We start from the raw sequence: 12,945 nt of genomic DNA, 5'->3' as shown, positions 1-12,945 counted from the left end.
CCACTGACCGGTTGTTTCTCTCTTCTATACCATTTTGCTGTGGTGTCCTTAGTGCAGAAAGCTGCCACTTGATACCATTATCATCACAATACTTAGTGAATTCCACATAAGTGAATTCACCGCCTTGATCTATTCTCAGACATTTTATCTTTTTTTCACTCTCTTTCTTAGTTAAGGCTCTGAATGCCTTGAATTTACCAAAAGCTTCATTGTTATCCTTCAAGAATGTGACCCACATCATCCTTGAGTTGTCATTAGTGAAGATCATGAAATATCTGTCACCTTGAATGCTTCTCGTTCTTATTGGTCCACATAAATTTGTATAAACCAAATCTAACAAGTTCTTTGCTGAGAAGGACTTGCTCTTGAAAGTTGAAGAAGTCATCTTTCCTAGCTGACATTCTTTAAAAAGAGCATTAACCGGTTTGTCTAGCTGAGGCAGACCTCTTACTGTCTTAGACTTGCTTACTTTAACAATATTGTCAAAATTTATATGACAAAATCTCCTATACCAAAGCCAACTATCATCTATTTTTGCAATCAAACAGTTGCTAACTTTAGGACTGAGATGAAATAGATTACCTCTGGTCTGTTTCTCGGTTGCAAATAATTCACCTTTGTTGTCAAAGATTTTGCACATGCCATTTCTAAACTCTAGTGGGTATCCTTTGTCATTAAGTTGTGCCACACTTAAAATAATGTTCTTTAGGCCTTCAACCCAATAGACATTGTTAGCACTGCTCTTCCCATTAGGAAAAATAACTCCCTTACCTTTAACCATATAGGGTGAGTCATTGCCAAATCTGAGAACGCCACCATCAAATTCCTCCAGGGAAAGAAATTTGCTCTGATCACCGGTCACGTGATGTGAACAACCACTATCAATGATCCAATCATCAGAGTTATCCATTCTGGATACTAGTGCCTTCTGATTTGATATTTCTTCCTTAATAGCTACAAACACAATATCTTCACTAGCATCATCATCAAATTCTTCATCAGTAATACCACTGTCAATAGATACAAGAAATATCTCTTGCCTTTACCCTTATACTTCTTAAATTTGTCTCTCTTGTATTCATTTTCACCATTAGGGCAATTAGCTGCTATATGACCAGTCTTGTTGCATGCAAAACATTTTAAAGGTAGCTTACCTATATATCTACCAGCGCCTCTAGGCAGTTGTTTTGCCAACAATGCTTCAAGTTGCACTAAGTCATCTTCATCATTAACATCTCTGCTTGATCTAGATTCATAACCATGGTCGGTATCTCTACTACTTCTCACAGATGGGCTAGAGACAAAAGCTCTGAATGCAGATTCTGATTTCTGTACACTACCATCATAGCCATTTAATTCAAAAGCAGTAAGTTTGCCAGTAATAGAGTCAAGAGTTACCTTTGTCTTGTCAATAGATTTCGGCTCCTGAATAGCTGCAGCTCGGATAACATAGACCGGTAGTAGGGTTCTCAGTACCTTACTGATTACTGTGGCATTTTCCATTTTCCCTCGTGCACTCTTTATCTCACCAACTATCTCTTTAATCCTTTGACCATACTGCTGGATATTCTCACCTTCAGACATTCTCATGTCGTCAAACTTTCCTCTTAAACTCTCCTCTTTGGCAATCTTAACATGTTCATCACCGCTATAAATGTCTTCAAGATTTTTCCATACTTTGTATGCAGTTTCAAGACCATGAACATCTACACATTCAACATCAGACACGGAATTGATAATAGCCTCTAATGCTTGGTGATTTTCCTGTTGTTCTTTCTTCTGATCATCAGTTAGGGTTTCAGTAGGTGTAATATACTTATTTTCTATATGATCCCAATACTAACTACCGAGGCTCTTAATGTAAATCTTCATTCTGTCACTCCATATTCTATAGTTATCTTTTTTGAAATTTTGACTTTCTTTCTTCATCATTATCTACAAGATCTTTTCCTCAAGCTGTTAGGCTTTAGGTTAAAGAGGACCTGAGACACTCTGATACCAATTGATGGTATGATGAAAGAATAAGTATCCGGTAGAATACTGAGAAGGGGGGGGGGGTGAATTAGTATACTGAAAAACTGATACAAAGTTCCCAAACTCAAATTCAACCACACAAAGTAAACATATCTCAGTCAAGATCAATATTCATAAGAATACTTGACATCAACCGGTTTGACTGTTATGACAACTTAACAGTAAACAAATTCAATCTTTTAAACATCAACAATGTTTAATCTTAACTCAGCATATTCATCTCTCAATGCTTCTTATCACGCCTTATCAAAAATTAATCAAATCAACAAATAATATCATAACCACAAAGCATTCACCACTTGACACAAATGTTTATATGTGGAAAACCCAAATAGGTAAAAACCATGGTCAGATGAGACTCACAAGGATAGCTATCTGAACTCTTCTGAAGTTCGCCCTGTTAGGAGCCAAGCCTGTTAAAGCTTTACAATAAGTCCTGTTAAGAACTAATTCTGGTTAGGAATCACCCAGTTAAGGGATTTACAACTATGCCTTGATGAAAAGCACAATACCGTGTTAGGAGTAACCTCACTGGAGGATTTAAGAATCCAAGGTAATGGACCACCTTGTTAGAGGATTTAATGAGTAACCAAGATTGTTAGAGCTTACCCGGTTAAGGGATTTCACTTATGTTGTAATTGTTAGAAAACAACAAGTTTTCTTGATCTGTCTAAGTAGCACTGTATTTGCTTGATCAGATCCTTTTTAAGCTTCAATCTGCCTTCACTCAAAGTGCAGATCCATTCACTGGTTAGGCAACTACAACCTCAACAAGTTTCTGCTAATCTTGCCAACAACCTTTACAAACAACTTCATCGACCTTAAATACAACTCAATTAGGTCAGTAACACAACAAAAACCTAATTCTCATCATTGAGTTTACAAACAAGTCGGTACAATCTTGACCATTAGAAATCATGACAATCTCTTCACATTCTTCAAGAAAATTCTAACCGCTCCATGATCACTGCTTCATCGAACTTTGTAACTCATCACACAATGTGCATTAGATGCAATCCACTTTGCTCCTTCCTTAGACAATAACCAAGCATGCCAAAACAATTTGAACATATTCTCATACAATAATCACACGTGTCTCCATCATTACCGCTTATCAGATAATAAACCAACAACCTTGATTGGTTAGGATTTAACAACTGATAGGGTGTATTGGCTACAATGCATAGAAAGGTTAACCTTTTACACCTGTTTACCGGTTCAACTCACAAACTTTACATACCGGTTTACAACATCTTCCATAAATCTCTTCTTACTGGTTACTAGCCAATATCAAAAACAATAATATCAACAATAACATGAATACCATTACCGGTTCAATTGACATCAATGACAACATATAATTAATGCAATCTCTATGCAAAATGCCAACAAACTCAAAATGCCAACAACATGTAGGGCTTTGAATTCAATAGTGCCCACAAAAGGTGACATGAAAATTGCCTTCCGGGAGGGCTATAGAGCTGTGGATGAACGTCTAAAAGGATTGAATGGGAAAACAAAAGAATCCAGTGCATCCATCAATCATGTAAATAAGCTAAATGAAAATTATTTAAAATTGAATACTTGAGCAATAATCCATTCGATGTTAATTTCCAACAAATGTGACTATATTTGTTTTAAATAATCAAGCAATCATAACAATGCACATGACATTGGAATGCAGCCTGCACAGGGTGGAACACAACCTACACATGATGAAGGTCATGGTGTGCATCCCAGTACTGGAGGTATTCACGTGCTAAACAATTTTTTTTATGTAATGATTATTACAATTAAACATCTTTAATTGAAATTGGTGTAGTAATTAATGTAACCCTTTTTGTTTTTATTTTAGAGCATGTACACCGTGGTGAGAAAGTTGAGCATGATCCAGGTAGACAACATCAAGAACGTGATGGGGCCCCACCAGGTAAAGAGGACCACTAATATTTCTTTAAACAAATTTAATTGCAATTGGTGTATTGATTAATGTAACCTTTTGTGTTTCAAGTCCAGAGGATTTAGAGGGTGTTCAGGATGTTGAGGATGAGCATGCAATGACTATTACAATTAAACATTTTTAATTGAAATTGGTGTAGTAATTAATGTAACATTTTTTGTTTTCATTTTAGAGCATGTAGACCGTGGTGAGCAAGTTGAGCATGATCCAAGTAGACAACATCAGGAATGCGATGGGGCCCCACTAGGTAAACAGGACCACTGTTATTCCTTTAAATGGATTTAATTGCAATTGGTGTATTGATTAATGTAATCTTTTGTGTTTCAACTACAGAGGATTTAGAGGGTGTTTAGGATGTTGAGGATGAGGCTAGACAAAATGATCAGGAATATGCTGTGGCCCCATCAGGTAAAGAGCACCCATGTAATTTTCTTTTAATTAATTAAATACTTGTAACAATAATAATTAAACTCATGAATTTAACCCATTTCTTTGTTATTGAAGCGAACCCCACTTTGCATATGTGTCCTCATCGTGAGTACAAGACTAGACATACATTAACTAGATCACAAGTAGAGGGCAAAAGAACTGAAGAGGGGACAAATGATGAAGACAATGACCGTCCACTTAGTCTTTACCTCCAAGCTTCAAAAAGAAAAAAAAAATGATTGTAATCTTATTATATGTTAACAACTCGATTTTATGTGTTAATGAATTTAGTTATGTGTTAATGAATGATATGTGCTAATGAATGTTGATGAAGGTTACTTGTTAATGAATGTTAATGAATGATATGTGTTAATGAATGTTACGTGTTAATGAATGTTATGTGTTAATGAATGTTACGTGACAATGAATGAATGTTATGTTTCATTAATAGATGAAAGAATGTTAGATGTCAACGGGGAATTTAGAGTGATATTAGGGGGGGGGGCGGAGGGGCCAAATGAGCTTCCAACTTTGCGTGGTTGGCCCTGTTAAGTAGATAATATTAAACTATTCTTGAAACAAAGAGAAGCTCAATAAGGTAACACACTTTTCAATATTTCATTATGCTCCACTGTTAATCTTATTGATGCTAAGCATCTTGTTTGCAGGTTACATATTCAGTGTTGTAGGTTGTGAACATGCTTCTACGAGACAATTCCCCATTATAAGTGAATGCACGCCTCATTGGTTTTGTGAGTTTATTTTGTTCTAGAATAGACACACTTTCTCTGTTCATTCCTTAACATTTGTTCATTTTATTTTAGAATAGGCACACTACCTCATTTTTTTCATTAATTGTTCATTTTGAGTTTATTTTGGATCGAATTTTAAGAAAGAACATGCATAAAAGGAGGTGGAACTGCTGAAAGCTGACTATTAAACTAAGTTACTGATTCTTCACTAAAACCCCTGGATCCTGATTATGATTATGCATGTGTCCTGGTATGAGCCTGATTCCCCTTGGATTCCTCCAAGGTCCTTCTTAGGTGGCTGGGTCTTCACACAAATATCAACTGATTTTGAACTTTAACCCACACGATTACCAACTTACCCTTCAACACTAAGCCCTCTCAAGGGACCAAAACTTGACTTCAACCTTCCCAACTTGGTTTGCCACTTCCTAGGGTCTTCTCATACCCCAAAAAACATGATTCAATAGAATTAAAATTCTCAAATGACTAGTTTATACCCAAACCCCAAACTAAGTACCAACTAGGTTTATTTCTCCAATTAGGCCTCCAAACCCTATTTTTTGGACTTAACTTCCAAACTTCCCAAAACACTTGAAAAAAAATTACATACTCAGATACCTTTTTTAGAGTTACACAACATATAAAAAATACTCACACTACTCCTTTGGACCAGCTGTACGAAATTATGACTTTTACCTCAAAACTAGGCCTAATAATGCCACTTTTACAAAGAAAGTACCCACAAAAATTACAACCAAGACTCAAAACCCCAAAAAAGTCTTGAGTTACCTTCCAAAAAAATTTATTTTCATGCCCATTCAAAGAGCCATGCTCATTTGTTACCCCAAAACACAAACCCTCCTTTTTAGGAACAAAAACTAGTGCCTTCTCAAAATGAATCCCACAAACACTTCCAAACCAAAAAAAAAGTTGTATCAACTTGAATTAAACATATCTTAACACATTCAATCAGAAAAAAAATACCCTCATTAAGGAAAATCTTCAGTTCAAATACATGGTACCATGCACCCCCTACTCACACAACACACAACTTGCTCATTTGGTGATCACCATTCAAACATTCATACTTCTCCTGCACACACATGGTTAGTATCTGTTATTTTACAATATATTAGACCCATTACAATAGCCACAATAGAAATAAAAAGTGGAATGGGTCGTTCATCCATAATAAACCCCAAAATCCAATAAAAACTATCAAATAACAACCTTCAGGACAATCAACATTTTGGTGCACAAAATGAATGATTAAACCTTCAAAATAAATTTGAATTATTCCCAGAACATCCACCAAACACTTTCCAATGGGTGTAGATCAATATAAAGAAATAAAACCACAATATGCTTCAGATTTCACCCATGAAATGCAAGGAAAACGTTGAATTTTTATTGCAGCAATTTGTTTTCACATAGATCAACCTTGAAATCAACATCAACAACCTCTCCACATGTGAGAATGAGGTTTTTAAATAATATTATGATTCCTTATTATAAGTATTCTCATGCATTCTTGTAACTATGTCATCTTTATCTTCCTAACAATGAAGTACCTATCACACTTAATCCTTTGTAAGCTCACTGATACTAATGCTGCTGATATTAATCCTTTGTAATCTGCAAAAGTCAACCCGATGGTAACACAAAAAATTAGAAGCATGTGATTGGGATAGCATACACCGTTTAAGTCCATCGACAGAACATACACTAGCGGCAATGGAGAAATCTTGTCTTGTTGATAACTGATGAGGCTATTGGTAAGACTTATCCTGATGGACACTGCCAAAAAGTAAAATGCATCGGCAAAGGTTACATCGATAAAGGGTCATCTGTGTAGACAAAAGCAATTAGGATTTTTTTTTTTTAAATGTTGGGGAAGGTCGGAATTCCAACGAAACACCACAAGACAACCGAGGATGTTGCCATACTTGCAATGACAAAAACATCGCAGGATGCAGCCTCATCCATCGTCGTAATCGTGGAAAGTCCGACATCTCCTTGAAGATGGTCCATCGACAGAAAACACACTAGCGACAATGGGGAAATCATGTCTTTTCGATAGCTGATGAGGCTTTCGGTAAGACTTATCTCGATGGACACTGCCAAAGTAAAATGCATTGGCAAAGGTTATGACGATAAATAAAGGGTCATCGGCAAAAGGTTATGGCGATAAAGGATGCAACGAGGTTGGAATTTCGATGTCTCCTTGTCAAAAAAACATGCCGTGGGTGCATAGAAATTTTTGACGTGGTATCGTTTGAAGTTCGACGTGAATCCCGCCATCAGAATCACCAACAAAAAAATAGCGACAAACAAATACGTTAGAATTCTGACATTTAGTTGTCTGAGTTCCGATGTATGGTCGTCGGAAAACTGCTCCAAATGTACTAGTGTAATCAATGCCACATACATTCTAATCTCTATCACATTTGTCCAAATTAGTACCATATATGTTTGTCACCACATTCAATTTAATCTATTACACATTTTCCAGTGACTACATCACATTTGATTATCAAGATCAAGGAGTCCAAAATTCACAATGAAACTTTGAATCTAATTTTGTGTCAAACTTTTCAGACCATTGAGACATGTTTTTTCATCTCATTCAGGCATTGCACTCTTTAGGTTTACATTTTCTAGGATTTACATTAGTCAGTCCTTTTCCCATAAGCTATATTTTAATCCAATTTGCATCCTTAATCTTTCAGTCATCAACGTAGGTTGTCATTGGTCATTTAGTTGACTTTATCCAAATCAATCTTGTACTTCTTAATCCTAAGTTTGCACAATATCTTAAACCAATTTTGGAGACCTAAGAAGTAAGTCTTGGATCAATACCATAGTCATTATTAGGAGATTTTAGACTATATTATTCCTCTTTTATCTTTTACACTAACATTCAAACCCCTAAGCTCATTAATCTAGTGAAATGCACGACTCTATCGATCTCATCATCATCATTTTATCTTTTGAGGTCTAGGTGATCCTTTAAGTTGCTTAAGTTTACATCTATAGGTTACATTTCAATGTTTTTCAAAATAAAAATTGTATGCGGGAAAATGTGGTGACCAAAATGAATAAATCGAGATCAAAAGACCCACATACCAATGAGACTCTTGGTGCAAGTATGTAAACTGATTGAACTAGTTTAACTTCCCAAGGGGTGTCCCATTGTTCTCTATCTCATAGGATCCCTAAAGTCAATTGTTTTCTTTGAGATAATTGAGCAAATGACTTAGGAATGATAACTCCAAGAATGAGTGATATTGTGATCTACATGCACAAATGCATTCTAAGATCTATATGATGTGTTCAAACTATGATAATTAAGTTAAGATGAAGATAGTGATATGATAAAAGATTAACAAATTCTCCTAACATGATATACTAGCTTAACATGAATATTCTATGGTAAGAAAAAATGCTTCTAAATGTTATGATGATGTTTTAACAAAGAGAGGCTAAAATGCTTCGTAAATTAGGCTATAATGTAGATGCATAAAAAGTTGGATATATGGAAAATGAAGAATGAGAGCTCTATTTATAGGGAAATTAGGGCAATGGATGGTTAAGATTGAATAAGCTTAACAAGGGCTAGGATTGAAAGTTGATCAATCCATGTTTACAATTTTCACCGATGAAATAGTGATAATTGTCAACAAGAGGTTGCTTGAGAGGAGATGCAAGAGGCATTAAATGCTTGAGAAGACATGAAGGTTACCTTAGGATAAGCAAACGTTAGGGTTATCCAATGGATAAAGATTTTATCCAAGGAGTAAACTCTTGTGCAAGGGTTAAATGGATAACTATGGTCAAAGCCATAAGTGTTTGATGAGACCCTTGAGTCAAAAGGATAGTTGAGTTAGAGGAAAGTCTCTAACCAAAGGTCAAAGGTGAGTTAACCATAAATGGTTACGTAAGAGCCTTTAATGATTTGGAAGACTTTAGAGGTTAACCCTTTGAAGACACAAAGCCTTTAATGGTTATTGAAGACTTTGGAGGTTTGAGAAGTGACTTCCTTTTACTTAGGAATGTGACAATAATTATGAGATGAATTAGGCTAAATTAGAAGTGATTAGAAGAATCTAGAAGGGTTTAAAAGGCAAGTGGGAGATGTAGGAAAATGCAAGTGGATGAGGGAAAAAGATTTTAATTAAAATAAAATTACTTTATTTCAACCAAAATGGATGCAACTTGCATAAATACAAGTGGGGGAATTTTATAAATAAATTAGATGCATAAATACAAGTGGGGGAATTTTATAAATAAATTAGATTTATTTATTTGCAAGGATAAATTTAATTAAATGTAAATTTAATTAAAAAGGGAGAAAGGGGTTTTAATTAAATAAAGTGATTTATTTAATTAAAGGCTAGAAAAGGTTTCTATGAATTTAATTAAATAAATAGAGTAATTTATTTAATCAAATAGATGAATGCGAAGAAATCAATTAAATAGAATTTAATTAATAAGGGGATATGGTTAAAACAAATATTAAATATTTATTTAGGAAGGTGTTCAGATTTATACGTCTACATTTTGCCCCTCTTTGAAGTGACGTGTGTGCACATGTTGATTAAAAGAAAAAAAAATTGCTGGATATGCTACCAAAATTTGATTGATATGATGTTGTCGCCAAAATGTTCGGTACGATATTATCGCCAAAATGTTCGATATGATGTCCCAGATGTAGATTTGATGAACGCTATTGATGGTGCCCCCTCAGGAGATGAATCAAGGGTCTAGTGAAAATTTGTCAAGTTTATGATCGTTTTTGAATTAATTGCCATATGAGAATATTGACTGCGTTGGATGCACATTATTGATTCATCTCTCGAAAAAAATAAATGATGTGGATAAGGTTAATAATGAAAAAGTCGGATTAAAATACATGCCCCACTTATTAACCTTTCGATTTACCCTATTAAAAGGTAAAAAGTGATTTTGAAAAATCATTTGCACACTTGTCTTCTTGTGATTGTGACATTTGGAGCTCTGACCACGATGTCGATTCCATACTCTTCACACCAATTTGAGCGTGTTAGGCGGTAGTGGATACCTGCCACATATGGCCCACCAGTAAGTGGCTAAAATCCCTCTTTGTTTTTGATTAATTTTGTTGATTTTTGTCACGTTTTTCAATTTTTGGGTTGGAATTTGTTGGTTTAGCATGTAGGGTAGGTCCTTTAGTGCATATGATACAGAGTTTAGCATGTGGCAAACCCTACGTAGGTTTAGCGTTTGAGTGTCAAATATTAGCACGGTCGGTGGGTAGGTTAGAGCTTAGGGTGATTTTAGCGCATAAGGTTCATAGAGCAATGCAAATGGTATGCCAGGTAGTGCGTAGGATAAATTTAGCACGTCGAGTAAATAGGGTAGCACAAATGGTATGCCAGGTAGCATGTAGGATAGAACAATGCGTCGGGTAAATAGGGTAGTGCATTGAAGTCATGTTATAGTGTGTGATAGCAAGACGACACATAAGGTGTGCTTTATGGCGCATACATGAAGAAGTTTAGTGTATACATGGCAACTTAGTGCTTTGAAGTCCTGATTTAGCGCGTAGGGCAAAAAGTTGAAAAAAAAGGTGTTTTGAAAAATGCGTCGTGAGTCAAATGGATTGGATAGGTTGCGTAGATGTCGATATGGGTTCGTTGATTGTTTGATATGGTTTGTGATCCGATGTGAGTCCTGTTTTGTTATGATGTGCGATTCTAATATGTTGTTGGATTGCGATATGAGTCTGTGATTGATATGGATCTTGTTTCAATATGAGTCGCTTTTCAATATGAGTCAAGTTGTCGATATGGATCTAATTTCGTTATGAGTCAAGTTATTGATATGGATCTGATTTTGTTATGGGTCTTGATTGCGTTATGGATTTGATTTCGATATATTTCTTGATTTCGATACGTTTCTTGTTGTTGATATGGATCTGATTTTGTTACGAGTCTTGATTGCGTTATGGATTTGATTTCGATATGTGTCTTGAGTCGATACAGATCTTGATTTCGATATGGGTCTGATTTCGATATGGATTTGATTTCGATATGGGTCTTGATTTTTGTTATGGGTCTTGATTGTGTTATGAGTCCTATTTGCGTTATGGATATTGATTGCGTTATGAGTCTTGTTTGTTGTCGATATGGATCTGATTTTGAGATGGATCTTGATTTTGTTATGGATCTGATTTCGTTATGAATCTTGTTTGTGTTATGGATCTGATGTGTTTTTGATATGATTCAAGTTTTAAGTTGATTTTTTTTTTAAATTTTTGATAGATTTGATTGAATCAAGAACTGATGATGAATATGTGTTGATTTGCAGGCAGATCTTGGTGTACTACAATCTCGGGAGCGATTCCCAAAACCATGGACACTTATCCCGTGTTTGTCACAGGCTGATAGAGATGTGATTGAGAGATGTGGGTTATCATCCTTACTAGACATGCCTTGGTATATCATTAACTGGGTTACTGACAACATTGGCAGAGAGGTGGCACAATAATACAAGCACCTTTCATTTGGCGACCAGTGAGATGACAGTTACACAAAGGACTGTTATCGGATTCAGTGGATTCACGTGGTTGGGGATTTGTTACTCTATGAGCAGACTGAGGAGGGTGGCACAGAGGCTCTCCACCATATTATCCAGGATGATCACATTAGTGGCTACGAGATCCCATGGTAAGAGTTTTTGGATTTGGGTTATGCTTTGCTACTGTCAGTATTAGCAGGTTTCATTGGTGGTTTCCTGTGTCCTGACCATAGGTCGAAGGGACTAGCCATTGGATGGGGATTGGTTTTGGAGGATATGGTGACGCAGGGACACAAGTTTGCATGAGGGTCTTGTATATTGCCCCACCTATACCGGGAGCTCCACCAGGTAGTATATCTAGGATACACTAGTCTATCAGCTGGGGTGACATTATTACAGGTGTGGGCTTGGGAGCATATACCAGTGTCGAGACCTCTTGCAAACAGGGATAGGCTAGTTGGTCGGGCATATGCATATGGGTATATAGGTGCAGTTGTCCAACATAAGCTAGACAAACTAGAGCACTGGTGCAAGGTTTTGGATGACATCTATACGGTCTTCTGGAGACCATATATGGATTGTGAGGTGTGGGTGGAGGATGGGCTAGAGGTTCCCTATGTATATATGTTGAGGTACCTGATTGGGTGGATGCCCTTTATCATTGAGTGATTTTTGCAAAGCCGCGTTCATTGATAGTATGGTAGACAACATAGGATACCACAGGGAGTTTGTTTGTATGCTCGTCGATGACATGATGTGCCAGAGTGGGGGCCTACCTTAGATAGTGGAGCGGTCATGGATGAGTACATGACCTTGGCAGGATAGACCTGGGATTATGGGGTCGAGGTAGTTGATGCTGGGATGAGAAAGGAGTTCTCAGCTTACTTTGTAGCACATGTAGTGGCGCACATATCTGATCTGAAAGAGTTGTTGCCAGCTCTTGATGATGATTATGATGAGGAGCCACAAAGGCGAGGGGGTCTTAGATGGAGAGAGGAGGATGAGGGAGAGGAGGGAGGAGATGGAGGTGGAGGCAATGATGGAGGAGATGGAGGTAGAGGGGTGGTGGACGGGGTGGAGGTTTAGGTGATAGAGGTGGGGATGGCAGAGGTGGAGGTGGAGATGGTAGAGGTGGAGGTGGTAGAGGTGGAGGTGGCAGAGGTTGTCTCATGCTTGGTGTGGGTGGAGGTGGTAGGATAGGTGCGGTGCTAG

The sequence above is a fragment of the Cryptomeria japonica genome, chromosome 10 (genome assembly GCF_030272615.1).
Source record: "Cryptomeria japonica chromosome 10, Sugi_1.0, whole genome shotgun sequence".
Classification (NCBI taxonomy): Eukaryota; Viridiplantae; Streptophyta; class Pinopsida; order Cupressales; family Cupressaceae; genus Cryptomeria; species Cryptomeria japonica.
Note: the sequence above shows the minus strand (reverse complement) of the source record.